Genomic DNA, 14028 nt, shown 5'->3' with positions numbered 1-14028 from the left:
ACTCTCATCCAAAACGTCCCCATTTTTTATCAATTTGTATTTTTGAATAATTAAATACATTCTTTCTGTGTAGTCCTGTATAACGTCCCGAACCCATTCTTCTGAAAGAACCTCCATAACAAAATTCCTGCTGAGAATCCCCTTGTAACGTACTTAAACAGCGTAATATAATCCAACAGTCCACAGTCAAACACAATAAGATAAAATCTCCATTCAGTTTCGATTCAACAGCAAAGCTCTGCTTTCAGTTTCTCTAAAACGAAACTGAAGGGGGGGAGGAAGTCAGAAAATCAAAAATACTTGCAAACCAATAATTGCTCCTCACATTCGTTCCGCCTGCTTTTCGTATCCACAAAAAAAATCAATTGCTAGCAGAAGTGGACATCTTCCTCTTTTCCTGCTTTTTCAGGAGCGCAGAGAATATTGGAGGTGGGGGAGGGGTAAATAAGGGGATTCACCGTTCAGGACTTTGTATTACAAAAACAAAGCCCCTAGGGGAATCTACCCAATTCCTCCCCCTTGCTCTGTCTCTCTCTTTCAACCAGAGAGAGAAATGAAGCCGGAATCAGTTGTTAAATCCGGCTTTTATGGTATTCAATGCGGAGTGCCATAAATTGGCACCCAGCGAGAAAGATGGCGCCACCCAGAAGCCCTCCACTTTCCTTTTTTTTAATTTAATTGACTTTTTAAAAAATTTTCATAGCATTATTTAAAAACATTTTCATTAGGTTTTCATAAAATTCCCCATGACAATTTAAATTTCTGAAAATATACTATTTGTATAAGTTTAGTTCATGTTATGTAAGTGAAACTAAATGGCGCTATAATTCGACCACAAACAAAAGAGCCTTGTCCCAGAATAGCTCGCGCATCTCCCCCCACACCACTCAGCTGTAACAGACAAGCAGAGCTGATAGCTGGCGCCCCCCCCAAACCCAATCCATGATGCGCGAGAGGCATGCGCAGACGATACACGGCACATTACTGTGGAACTGGTGGGCAGTTAGAAAATTTTACTACTAACAGAGATATAAAAGTGGGCGGTAGGTATAAAAAGGTTGACTACCCCTGTTTTAGATGGTAACTTGATAACTATCTCCTAAATTTTGAAGGCATATCTTTTGTTCTTTTTGCTCTTTCTTAATGGCTAGGTTTGAGTAGGGTTACCTCTGGCAACTTTTTTGTCCTCATGTCCACCATCTGACAGGCATAGCCTTAAAATCAAATACTATATTGTTCAGGTTTTTGTGTAATCTTCACGGCGTCTCTTTCTGAACGGTTTCTCTCCATGGCGCAGGGCTTTACTAGTACAGTGAGTGTCAACCACCAGTTAAGAAGCTCCAGTCTATGACTTTGATTAATACTTCTGACTGGTTCTGCTGTTGCCTGAAATTGACAAGACCGTAATCACTTAAAAACACGTGAAAATTCTAGCAATAACAACAACATTCTGATGCTGGAAAAAGCAATTCCATATTTTTACTATAATTTTTTTTGATACCAAACAAATTATCAGTGTGTCTTCCCCCCCCCCTCCCATTTGTCTCCTTTCTACTTGTGCAACAGGTAACCTGTGCATCTTTGGCTATTTGATCACCCAGATCAGGGTTGAAATGTAAAATTTGTTACTACTGGTTCTGTGGGCGTGGCTTGGTGGTGGGGGTAATGTGACTGGGTGGATGTGGCCAACTTTTTTTTTTAATTTTTAAAAGCATTTTTTGGCCGACGAGGTTGTAGAAAAAAATCTTTTAAAAGGCTTCTCTGACGATCCCAGCTGAGTTGCCTAATCGTCAGAGGCTTTTTTTTAAAGCATTTTTTTTTGCCTTTAAAAGAAAAAAAAGCCTCTGACGATCAGGCAACTCAGCTGGGATCGACAGAGGAGCCTTTTAAAATAATTTTTTCTACAATCTCTTCAGCCGAAGAGGTTTTAAAGGCCTCTGACGATCCCAGCTGAGCCGCACAATCATCAGAGGCTTTTTTTTTTTAATTCAAAAAGTTTTACAAAAAAATCCCCCCCCCTTTCCTCCCAACCCCCCTCCCTTCACTAATACCCTCCCCCCTCCCCCCTGGCTTTCAGCCGAGGAAAAAATGCTTTTAAAAGTAAAAAAAAACAACCCTCTGATGATTGTGTGGCTCAGCTGAGCATGGGGGGGCAGATTTTTGCTACCGGTTCTCCAAACCACCCGCTGCCATAGCTACCAGATTGGGCGATCCAGTCTGAACCGGGAGCATTTCACCCCGACCCAGATATGTTATCATTGGGAAAATCCAGTGGTGAAATCCAAATTTTTTTTACTACTGGTTCTGTGGGCATGGCTTGGTGGGCGTGGCTTGGTGGGCGTGGCAAAATCTCTTCCCACCCAATTCTGGAGCCAGCCAGAGATGATATTTGCCGGTTCTCCAAATTACTCAAAATTTCCGCTACCGGTTCTCCAGAACCTGTCAGAACCTGTTGGATTTCACCCCTGGGAAAATCATTTTTGTAATTCTGATGTTTGTTGTCATGGAAATAGATGTGGGACTGGGGAGACCTACCATTACAAACCAAGAGAGAAGATAATTTAAGACTCCACTGAAAGACCCTTTTTCTCAAAGGTTCCCCAGTAAAATATTCTTATGATACGTTGTTACCAGTCAGGCTGAATCACTTGACAACCTCAAGTCTATGCAGCTGGGAAGATCTTAGCCTTTAAAAAGGTCTGATATCCTGCCAACCTAGGAAACTAGAAAGGGAAGTTCTCTGGATTTTGCTGCCTAACACCTAGCAATCCAGGACTTAACAAACTTTCTATTAATCTTGAAACCTTAGGAATCTGGTATGTATGGAAGGTTTAATTCTTGCATTAAGCCACTGAAGAGAAATCTCTGGCATTAGAAAAATAAAAATGTAAGAAAAAGCAAAGAAATAGTCCCATATAGAGTTTTCAAAATAAAATCAACACAATCTATGTAGTTAAATAAGTTAAATTACCTCCTTGAAAATGCCATTGGATTCTAGCTCAAATACATTGGAAATCTATTACTTGGGCTTTTTGCAGAAAAGTGTATTTGCAGGTCATCATTGTTTGTCTTTTGCTTGGTTTTTCCCTCCTCCTTGAGTGTTTATCTGCAGTTTTATAATTGGGAATATTAAGTGAAAACTTGGCATTTTGGAGAACCACCATTGCTTTGCTCCATCAAGTTCAATGTTTCAATTTTGATGAACTATCTCTAGTCATCAAAAGTAAAAAATTATCTATTGGGGGGATACTGGTAACAGTATCTTGTATCTTGGTTAGCAAGATAATCTTTAGATTAGGTTCCTAACTTGCATATTTTGGTTAAAACTGGACTTTGGTTATAAAACTAAACTTTGGTTCTGCTTTGCAGCATATGGTCCAAAATTTACTTAAACTGGTCAATATCATCCTTAACATTAGTAGGGAATGCTGCATATGGCCACAGTAAGAATGAAGTTGGTAACCAATTCCACATCTCTCTTATCAGAATGTATTACGTAAAAGCCTTGATTCAGCAAAACCATGGCTGAAAGAGAATCACTATCTCAGTCTATCTGGGACAACCATGACTTATGGAAGATGACAACTTGAATATAAGAGAAGTACATGGTAAAGAGCATGGATTAACAAATTAATGAAACAAACAAACAAACAAACATTGTTTTGTGAAACTAAGAGAAAAGGGAAGCCTATAATAGAACTCAATGAAAGTTGTCTGAAGTTGTGGCATAATTGATGAATATATTTGGAAAGTTAATGGGTAGATTTAATTACGATAAAAAGGACCAAATATATGTCAGAAGGTATGAATTGATATTGGATATGAAAGTAGGATTCATAGGTTGATGATATGTGCATGTTGCAGTCCAGTTTCTAGTGATAATGAAAGAAATAAAGATGAATTATGGACAAATAATGTGATCTGAATGAGTGGAACAAAAATAGGTGATATGAATGAGTGGGAACAAAATGAGAGAATACAAAAGGTGATTGGGCTATTTGGAGATTTAAGAATATATCAGAATGATGATTTTCATGAATAGTTGCTTAGAAAAAGGTCTATTTAAGTATGTCAATTCATTTACACATGGAAAAGGAATAATTCAAAACTGTAATTGTGATAATTAGTGAAGATTATGGGGGAAATGAGAAATTCTGCATGGGAGAGCTAGACCATTATTTGATGGTATAAGGAGTGGATTTTGAAAATAAGTGGTATGGTGATTTGTGGAGAATAGTGTTATGCAGTGTTTCTCAACTGGCCAGAGGTAGTGTTGGTAACAATATTTGCACAAGGTAGTTTCTGGAACTCTGCAAGTTGAAGTCCACACATCTTCATATTACCAAAGTTGAGAAACATTGTGTTAATGTAAATGAGATTTAGCTGTATTTCCTTGTCTTTTTTCACATCCCATGCACATAAGTTTTTTTAGTTGATAATTTCTTCTTTTTTATGGACATGGGAAGCTAAATTAGATTCAGAAGAGAGTTGCCAGAACGTTAAGGGGTTTAGAGATCAAACCGAACAATGTTTAAAAAGAACTGGACGTGTTTATTTTGCAAAGGAGGTGATATGATAGTGATCTACAAATTCCTAAAAGTGTGTCAGATGCAAAGGATCTGTTTTGTTTAGCAACCAAGAGGAAGACAAATACCAGTGGATAGAAATTAATTGCCTAGACTAGTAGTGGATTCCTCCTTGCTAAAGTTTTTCATGTAGGGCATGGTTTGCTGACTTTCTATGCTGAGCAGAGGGTTGGATTAGGTGATTTACAAAGCTGAGTTTATTCTCTTCCTTATTCTAAATCCATTTTTGCAAATTTAGTTCTTGTAAACATTTTTCAGAGGAAACCTCAGAAATTCTGGTACATCCTTTAGTCTTAATGTATTCCATTTGACAGGCATAGTCAGATGTTGAAAGGCCTTGCTACAGTCAGTGAAGCAAAGGCGGAAATCCACCCTGTATTCTCTTGCTTTCTTCATTATCCATCTTGTTTTAACTGTCTGATCTCCTGTAAGTTTGGCTTTTCTGAAATCTGCTTGCTGAAACTTTGCTCTTCATAAATAGCTATAGTCTTCATTTAGAAAATATAAATGGCCACCCATCTTATATACACAACTGTAGGCAGCTAACAATTAAAACAAAAGAGGAACAAAGTAAAAACCCAAGCAGTGATTAAAAAAAATGACACAAAAGAGCATAAAATAGTTGAGAAGAACCAAACACTGTACAATTAATACAACCAGACAATGAACTCAGCTACATTATCTGGGACTCAGGCTTGATGAGAAAGTCAAAATTTTAATGCCTTGTGAATGCATTAAATTAAATTAATGCAGCAGGATCATATAGAAACCAGGCTTAATAGTAATAACAGTGAGAGGGATCTTGGAGACTTAGTGGACTACCAATTAAATATGAGCCAACAGTGTGAAGCGGCAACCAAAAAAGCCAATGCAATCCTAAGTTTTATTTACAGAGAGATTCAATCAAGATCACGAGAGGTACTAATACTACTCTATAAAGCCTTAGTAAGATCACACCTAGAATACTGCATCCAATTTTGGTCACCACACTGAAAAAAGATGTTGAGATTCTAGAAAAAATGTAGAGAAGAGCAACAAAGATGATTAGGGAACTGGAGGCTAAAACATATGAAGAAGGGTTACAAGAACTGGGCATAGCTAGTCTAGTGAAGAGAAGGACCTGGGGAGACATTATAGCAGTGTTCCAATACTTGAGGGACTGTCACAGAGAGGAGGGGGTCAACCTATTTTCCAAAGCACCTGACAAGGCCAGACGAGGATTAATGGATGCAAATTGATCAAGAAGAGGATCAACCTAGAAATAAGGATACATTTTCTGACAGTGAGAACAATCAACTAATGGAACAGCTTGCTTTCAGAAGTTGTGGGAGCTTCATCACTGGAAGCTTTCAAGAAGAGGCTGGACTGCCATCTGTCAGAAATGATGTAGGGTCTCCTGCTTGGGGGGGGATTGGACTAGATGACCTATAAGGTCCCTTCCAATTCTGTTATTCTGATCAGAATAAGTCTGATTTTAAGGGGGATGATATTCCAAAGGATATTCTGATAATATTCTCCCAGGGTAGAAAGGTCTCTCCTGCTGGTTCTTGCTGGATGACACCGTCTTGTGAATAGGAACTGGAACATGCCTTTCCTGCTGGATCTAACATGACCAGGAGACACCACTAAGATCAGACATTCCCATAAGTTCTCACAATTCAAAATTTGCTTGCATGAACAATTAATGTATAATAATTATACGTTATAATAATAATAATCATATATAGTGTGCACACTTATTTTCTTGAATTTTCTGATTTGTGTCTTTGACAATTGCTAATCATATTGGCAACTGCACTTGTAAATGTCCTGGCTGATCAGACTGGATGGTTCCCTCCTTCGTTTCCTGTTATATATTCCAATTTATTCCAACGTTGTCCATCCAGTGATGTCCAGATATAGAATCTGCATTTATGTTGCTTGAAACAGGTGTTGCCAATAAACAATTCTCTTCATAAAACTCTGTTAATTATCTCCTACATCATTGTATTTATTCAGTTTAAATCTTAATGTGACTCAGACTCTTTAATGTTTCCAGATTCTGAATTTCAATCATCTATAATACGGTGTCCTTTCTTGATGTTGCATCTAACATTTCGTGAAGTTTCTTATAGAATTCTTGCAATGTGTTTGTGGAAAGTACACACACTTGGCATTTATCAGGCTGTAATGAAGCACATATTTAGTGATGTTCTTTTTTAAAATATCTACTCTTGCGTGTGGTTATCCTTTGTTCGTATATATTCATTCCTTAAATTGCATATCAGGTAACATCTGATTTAAAGTAGTTTAATTCCAGTCTACCTAACTTTTCCTATTCCATAAACATCCAATGCACAACACTTGATTTTCATTTTGACTATTTCGTATCTTCTCTGGTTTGTGCTTCTGATTACATGTGCCCTTTTCCAATACCATTGATGACCAGGCTTTCTTGCAGCTGTGTCATCATTTCCAGAACCATGTATGGAAGACATTTCTTCCCTAATGCCTTCTCATCTGGTAATCATATCATCTAGTAGGTACCTCCATATAGTTTTCTTGGTTTTCTGTTTTATTTCCATGCAAAGCATATTCGGTTACTTCTTTTGGGCAAAACAACTTAATTCAGAAAGAAAATCTCTAAGGCTTGGTTTCAAGCCAATAAAATCAAACAACCAGGTAGAATAGAATAGAATAGAATTTTATTGGCCAAGTGTGATTGGACACACAAGGAATTTGTCTTGGTGCATCAGTTGTGAAGGACTGGGGGCTTTGATGAAATAAGATGGGAAGCATGCTTTGTTGAATGTTTTGCATCCATACTAAGGAAAATGCTCTGAATAACCATTTTCCAGGCAGCCTGTGATTGAGTTCATTATTCATTTAAAGCTAGATGACATTTGTATACAAGACATATAAATATATGAAGAAACTGCTACAACTAGCCCCGAGTAATAACTAGAATTCTGTGAACACATCTGCAATGCGCCCATTTTACTAATTGCTTGTAAAAGATAGAAGAGATACAGTTAATGGTATTATTTCATTTGTCTTAATAATAGATAGAAATTTAATCTAATGATGTTAAATTTTAATTGTTGGGTCTTGGAATTAAAGACAATTTCTTTAATTTTAAAACTATTTATTCTGTCTTATTGCTGCAATATTCATAACAGTTTTTCAATCTCAGAATGGTTGGTGCTGTATCTTCATTCCTATGAAGCAGCCAAGCTAAATATTTATGCAAATGTAGAAGAAAAACTTACTTTTCTTTTCGTTCGCAACCCCTAGTAACAATTAATGATGCAGGTTCTTGTCTCTCCCTGTATTAAAAAGGTTGGTAAATATTAGAGTTTGAAGTTTGGTTTATTTTCTGAGGTTTTTTTTTGTTTAAATTATCATTGAATTCTATTCTTGAAACCATCTAATCGAGGGGGGTCCTACCCTGGACAGCTCATAATGAAATCCTGTAAGATCGTAAACTTTTTAAATGATTATGTGGTTTTATATTATTATTATTTTATTATTTACATTTATATCCCGTCCTTCTCCGAAGACTCAGGGCGGCTTACAGTGTATAAGGCAATAGTCTCATTCTATTTGTATATTTACAAAGTCAACTTATTGCCCCTCCAACAATCTGGGTCCTCATTTTACCTACCTTATAAAGGATGGAAGGCTGAGTCAACCTTGGGCCGAGCTTGAACCTGCAGTAATTGCTGGCTGCTGTGTTCTAATAACAGGCTTCTTTACAGCCTGAGCTATCACGGCCCCATTATGAAATCATATTATGTTTTATAATATAGTTTACTATATTATGTGGCCCAAAACTGTTCCTTTTCAGTCAATGTAGCCCAGGTAAGCCAAAAGGTTGGGCATCCATGAGCTAGAATTAGAAAATGACTGCATTTTGTTTTTCCGGAAATTGGACATGTTGAAAAGTCTGTTGTTTTTCCCAAAGTCAGCAAGCACTTCCAACCACTGCCAGTGTTTTCACTCCTTATATACTTTATGATGATCGGTCTCATTCGAGACAATGATGAATCTGCATACAGACAGGAGGTTGAACAACTAGCCTCGTGGTGGACCAGAACAATCTGGAATTGAACACACTCAAAACCATAGAAATGGTGGTAGACTTTAGGAGAAACCCTTCCATACTTCCACCCCTCACAATACTTGACAACACAGTATCAACAGTAGAGATTTTCAAATTTTTAGGTTCTATTATATCTCATGACTTAAAATGGACACCCAACATCAAAAATGTCATAAAAAAAGCACAACAAAGAATGTTCTTTCTGCGCCAACTCAGAAAGCTCAAACTGCCCAAGGAGCTGATGATACAGTTCTACAGAGGAATTATTGAGTCTGTCATTTATACCTCTATAACTGTCTGGTTTGGTTCTGCAACCCAACAAGACAGACACAAACTTCAGAGGATAATTAGAACTTCAGAAAAAACAATTGCTACCAACCTGCCTTCCATTGAGGACCTGTATACTGCACGAGTCAAAAAGAGGGCTGTGAAAATATTTACAGACCCCTCACATCCTGGACATAAACTGTTCCAACTCCTACCCTCAAAATAACGCTATAGACCACTGCATACAGAACAACTAGACACAAGAACAGTTTTTCCTGAACGCCATCACTCTGCTAAACAAATAATTCCCTCAACACTGTCAAACTATTTACTAAGTCTGCACTACTATTAATCTTCTCATCGTTCCCATCACCCATCTCCTTCCGCTTATGACTGAATGACTGTAATTTTGTTGCTTGTATCCTTACGATTTATATTGATATTGTTTCCTGATTCCTTATTTGTACCCTGTGACTATCATTAAGTGTTGTATCTTATGATTCTTGATGAACATATCTTTTCTTTTATGAATGCTGAGAGTATATGCACCAAGACAAATTCCTTGTGTGTCCGATCACACTTGGCCAATAAAAAATTCGATTCTATTCTATTCTTTATGGCATTTTGAAGAAGGTCCATACAGCATCTCAAACAACAACAAAAATAGATTTGGTTGTTGCTTGACATGAGTTGCAGCTACTAAGAAATAAATCAGCCCAACTTTCCAATTCCAACACAACCAATGTTGGGAGATAGCAAAGGTCAGCAGCTGCTTTAAAACTAATGTAGTTTTTTGTGTGAAAATGCCCAGAGTGCTCTCTGTTCCTTTTAAAGAAAAGAAAAAACAGCTCACGTCAGCTGGGTTTACATACTTTGCAGGTGATTCCGTGGTACCAAGTGGTGTTTTCTTTCATTACTGCAAAGACATTTTGTACATTAGTAACATTCAGGGTCGTTAAGGATTTGTAAAAAGAGTCTTTATGACACCTCTGGTGTTATGTGTTCCTTTTATCCAAAGACTCAGACCTATAGAAACTAATGCAAATTTATAACTTCTATTGTTACTCTCTGACCTTCCACTCATTCTTACAATTAACACACTTGAATCTACCTAATTCAAAGTCTAGCTGGCTAGGCTAGGTTGAAATTTCAGGAGAACCAGGTGTAAAATTATATGTATTTACCACAACTACACTGATGTTGAAATGATGATCATGATGTCATCAGGCAAATTATGCAATTATGAAATTTTTGCCAGTTGTATCATGATGTCTGAAGTATGAAAATCATATAATTTGTGTGAAAATGTTGTGATGCCACAAACATAAAAAGAGAATAACTTAAGGGATGATCAACAAAAATGTAGTTTTAAAATGAAGGCATTTGTTATATGCATGATAATCTATAGAACAAAAGTGTTCTATAGATATATATGTGAAGTGTCTGAGAGAACATAGAATTTTTTTTAAAAAAAATTCTGCATCAGCCAAATTTCTTTACTGAGTATAATTCTGGATATTATGTTTTAAGAAGGGCTCAAGTACAAGAGAAAGGGTAACAAGATGATCAGGAGACTAGAAACTAGATATTGGAGGTACTCAAATTGTTTAGGTTTAGAGGAGAAGATTGAGGAGTAATATGATAAATTCTTTAAATGTTTAAAAAGTTTTCATGCAGAAGGCCATAAAATAATAGACTGACTTTATAGGCAGGCAGATATCAACCTGAATATTAGGGAAAAAAATTTATACAAGAGCAATTTGATGATGGAACTAAGTACCCAGAAAGGTAATGTATGCTATCTTGCAGGCTATTTTGGATTCCTGCATCAAGTAGTAATTGTAACTGATGGCCCTAGGATTCTCTGTACTATGAATACATTTCACACACATGCAGAGCTATATTTGATATTTATGTGCTTGTTCACTCAAGCCCTAGTCATCTCACAGTTGGACTACTGCAATGTGCTCTACATGGGGCTACCCTTGAAGAGCATTTGGAAGCTACAGTAGAGTGCGGTGGCACGGGCAGTTCTTAGGGCCCCTAGAATGGATTGTGTTACACCACTGCTTTGTGAGCTGCACTAGTTGCCGGTTTGCTTCTGAGGGCAAATCAAGTAGTTGGGGATCACATTTAAGCCTTGCATGGCATGGGTCCAGGTTACTTGAAGAAGCATCTCACCCTGATAGGACTGGTCTGCCCCACCTGTGGTGGCAGAGGTGGCACACTGTGGATCCTGTCAGCCAGGAATTTCAGCTGACAGATCCAGGAGAAGAGCCTTTTCTGCTGTGGCTCCTACCCTCTGGAACATCTTATCCCCTGAGGTGAGATTGGCTCCCACCCCATTGACCTTTTATAAAAGACTTAAGACCTGGCTCTTTCAGGTGACTTGGAGATCCAACGAAAGAACTTCACACTGGGGGTGGTTGACTAATTAAAAATTAATCCCCCTTCTCTCCCAATATGTCCAGCTTCCTCCTTTGCCATCTGGTGTTAATGTTTTTATTTGTTAATAATTTTATCTTCTGTGTTTCTATGATTGCTGATTTTAATGTTTTTTAATATTTCAATGCAGGGGTGAAATTCAAAATTTTTCCCTACCGGTTCTGTGGACATGGCTTGGTGGGCATGGCAGGGGAAGGATACTCCAAAATCTCTATTCCCTCCCCTCTCCTGGGGGAAGGATATTGCAAAATCTCCATTCCCACCCCACTCTGGGGCCAGCCAGAGATGGTATTTGCCGGTTCTCCGAACTACTCAAAATTTCCACTACCAGTTCTCCAGAACCTGTAAGACCCTGCTGAATTTCACTCCTGCTTTAATGCTTTTTTTGTAAGCCAGCCAGCCAGTAAGCCAGCTATTGGATACGAAATAGGCAACAAATAAATTTCATAAATAAATAAAATTTTGAATACTTGGCTGATGCATTGGTGGATTGGAAATATATGTAGGAAATGGATGAAATCTGGATAAATTGGGTTGAAATATAAGATGATAAAAGGTCAATATCTGTTAGCCTTGCATGGTAGTCTATACAAAAAAGTACACCTAGAAGTACTTGCTCTATCTTTATTTATTATAAGGTTACATTAACAGAACCTTGCAAGTCTGAAAGTACATCGCCATATTCCTTTTCAGATTAAGCTGTTGCTTGTTTGATCATTGACTAGTCTGTGTCTCTTCCTCCTGTCTTCAAAGGTATTTTCCACATATCATTACAATATTCCAGGAATCGAAGACTTTGTGTCGTGACAGTAAGACATGGAAGTAAAACAGCAACATGCAAGGTATAAATTATTCTATAGAGCATTCAAGTGTTAACCTGGATCAGTATGGATGAAATGTTATGACCACTGGTGGGTCAGCTATACAATACAGTCATTTCAGTCCTTTTTTTTTTAAATTTTATTTTTATTACAATTTTTTTTCATAACAATTGTACATATTCAACAGAGCTGTGACATTATTGTATATTTTGGATCTACCTTCCATATAATTTCTATGTACATTATATACATCTGTGATGATTAGATGTATATAACATTTCAGTCCTATTATATTTTATTAACATTGCAGCAAGGTGAATGGAGTAAACAATAAGAGAACAAAATGAGATTGGGCTTCAGAATAAACTCCAAATATTGTAAATGTGCAAGCCAGCTCTTACAAGAAACAGGTTTGCATTAAAATTCTTTTTTTTTTAAAAAAAAAAAAGGAAAAATCATGTTTGCGTTTTCGGCTCCTTGCCTTTAATATGCACTGCATGCATCTCTCCCCTGCGACCAGTGCAACACAGAATTTTAATCGAATATTTATTAAAAGGAAACCAAATTCACATCTTTCTGCAGATTTCTTATATTTCTAGCAGCCTAGAAACTCTCAAAATTATGGGTCTTATAATTAAACTAGACAGGTAAGTACCTCTGGGTATACTGGGAAATCTATCCAAAACAACACAAGCTGCCACTAAAATACAACCATCTTGTGTTCTTGGGCAGAACTTAATCATCTGTTATAACAGACGGGCCAAAGTAGCCTGAAATGAAAATAAAGCAATGGTATTGCTTAAGAAAAAAAGGGAAGGATGTTTTGGCAAAGTGAAAGCGAATCAAATTATTGGTTTCATATAACCAGAAAAGCTATTGAAACATAATTCTGATTAACATCTCATTAATATGTAAATACGCACATTACTGAGCACCGCTATTATGTATTTATTGGTGTTTTAAAAAATGCACCTTAGGGATTTTTTTTCTTTATATAGCAAATACCTTCTACAAATACCTCTTTCTCGCCGTTCCATAGAATTTTTCATTGTAATAAATCTTATGTGCTTTGCCTTGCATTTAAATCCTTTTTCTTTATTTCCTAGATCTCATTACAGATAGTCCTTGAGATATGACTGTAACCGACCCTGCTCATTACGGTCATGTGTCCTGATGATTGTCCTATGTTTGAACCAATTTTATGGCTTTTTTTGCAATGGCTGTTAAGCAGCTGCTGCAGTCATTAACTGAATCAATTTTTTTGGTGGTTGTTTTTTTTTGGCAAGGCTGGCATAAAACATGGTCACATAACTGCACGATGCTGCAAACAGCTGTAAATGTGGCCATGTTGCTGTGTACCCTAAGTTTGGTCACATGACTGAGGAGGAAACCTGACCATCGGCTCTTTGGATCCGGGTCCTAAGTCACATTTTTAGGGTCTGCCATAACTTTGTGCTGTATGGCAGCCAATTGTAAGTCAAGGACTACTTATACATCTGCCTTCCTCAGTCTGGCTTCCACTAACAATAGAGCTGTTCTCATCTCAAACCAGCACAACCGTTGACCTTGAGGCTGCTTATCAACTTTCTTCTTTTTCTTTTGCTCCATATCAATCTAGATCGGGGGTCTCCAATCTTGACAAATTTAAGCATGGCAGACTTCAACAGTTTTGCTGGCTGAGGAATTCTGGCAGTTGAAGTCTGCCAAGGCTTAAAGTTGCCGAGGTTGTAGACCCCTGATCGAGACCAGGGGTCTCCAAGCTTGGTCCCTTTAAGACTTGTGGACTTCAACTCCCAGAATTCCTCAGCCAGCTTTGCTGGCTGAGGGA

Source organism: Ahaetulla prasina, chromosome 1 (genome assembly GCF_028640845.1).
Source record: "Ahaetulla prasina isolate Xishuangbanna chromosome 1, ASM2864084v1, whole genome shotgun sequence".
Classification (NCBI taxonomy): Eukaryota; Metazoa; Chordata; class Lepidosauria; order Squamata; family Colubridae; genus Ahaetulla; species Ahaetulla prasina.
Note: the sequence above shows the minus strand (reverse complement) of the source record.